This window comes from Schistocerca americana, chromosome 1 (assembly GCF_021461395.2).
Source record: "Schistocerca americana isolate TAMUIC-IGC-003095 chromosome 1, iqSchAmer2.1, whole genome shotgun sequence".
NCBI lineage: Eukaryota > Metazoa > Arthropoda > Insecta > Orthoptera > Acrididae > Schistocerca > Schistocerca americana.
Window position 1 is genome coordinate 212,051,083 of NC_060119.1, and position 1,216 is coordinate 212,052,298.

The window sequence follows — 1,216 nt, forward strand, 5'->3', positions numbered from 1 at the left end:
CTTTTTAAATTTACGTCTTTTCTTTGGACAGCAGTGATTTCGTTTTCGCATATTACACCACATTTTGGTGCCTCTCTTGACGTGTAGTCATTAATGTGATTATTTAGTAGCTGAAGTGGAACAAATGGATTCATGTAGAGAAAAATCGACATAGAACTTCTTGAGTTACTTTATGTGATGTATTTATGGATCAAGATTTTGTTTTAATTGCAATTGGAAATCAGGGAGATTTCATGTGGCTCTGAGCACTATGGGACTTAACATCTATGGTCATCAGTCCCCTAGAACTTAGAACTACTTAAACCTAGCAAACCTAAGGACATCACACAACACAATTCCATGTGGACACCCTGTATTGTGACAAGGTATAATGACTAACTGTTATAAAGCAAAGGACCTCATTAACTTGTAACAGAAACTAATTAAGAAGTGGATGAGCAGCTTATGTGTTGAATGCGAAATTCAAATTGAAATTTGTTGTGTTAACAGAGTAAAAGCGTCTGGACAGATCGCTCGTCCCTTTTCTATATATAAAGCGAGAGTAATCTTCCGCGCTGACAACGAACTTGGACAGAAAATACGGCATAAGGAAAGTGTAGTTGACAATAAATACTCAAAAGTCCGGTTGTATTACATAAAACGTGGTTCGTGTCAAAAATTTTACAAAAGTCAAACGGCCAGATGTTTTGATGTCTTTAACGAAAACTATAGCGTTGTTAGTAATGAAACAACTTTTCTTTCTCATGTTTAAAATATATAGACTAAAGTACGACAATAGATCATTATTATGCTCGTAAGCAATACCATTTTGACACCCTCAAAGAGCTTTCTGCATCACTGATTACTAGGTTTCCCTTTGAGAAGGCTTCCTCTGAACATTCTTAATAATATACTCACGGTTTAAGAGTTACCAGCTGTATACTATTACGTAGTCAACTGTTGCCTCGAGTTCCAACAATTACAGCGCAGATACGTTCTCATCGCAAGCTCTTCTCCTGGTCCGTTCAGCTGACGAGTTACTGTGGAACCTATTCAAATGCATATAGAAGTTACTTTGATTTCTAATTTATTTTCCTAGTATTTTGCTATACTCAGTTTTCTTTCTTTCCGAACAGATCATCTGATGATGGCTTACGAAAAAGTCGAAATATGTAATGATACTATTTATGTGACCTGGGGCTGAAAAACACAATGATTTAAAGTATTTCTAATCCAG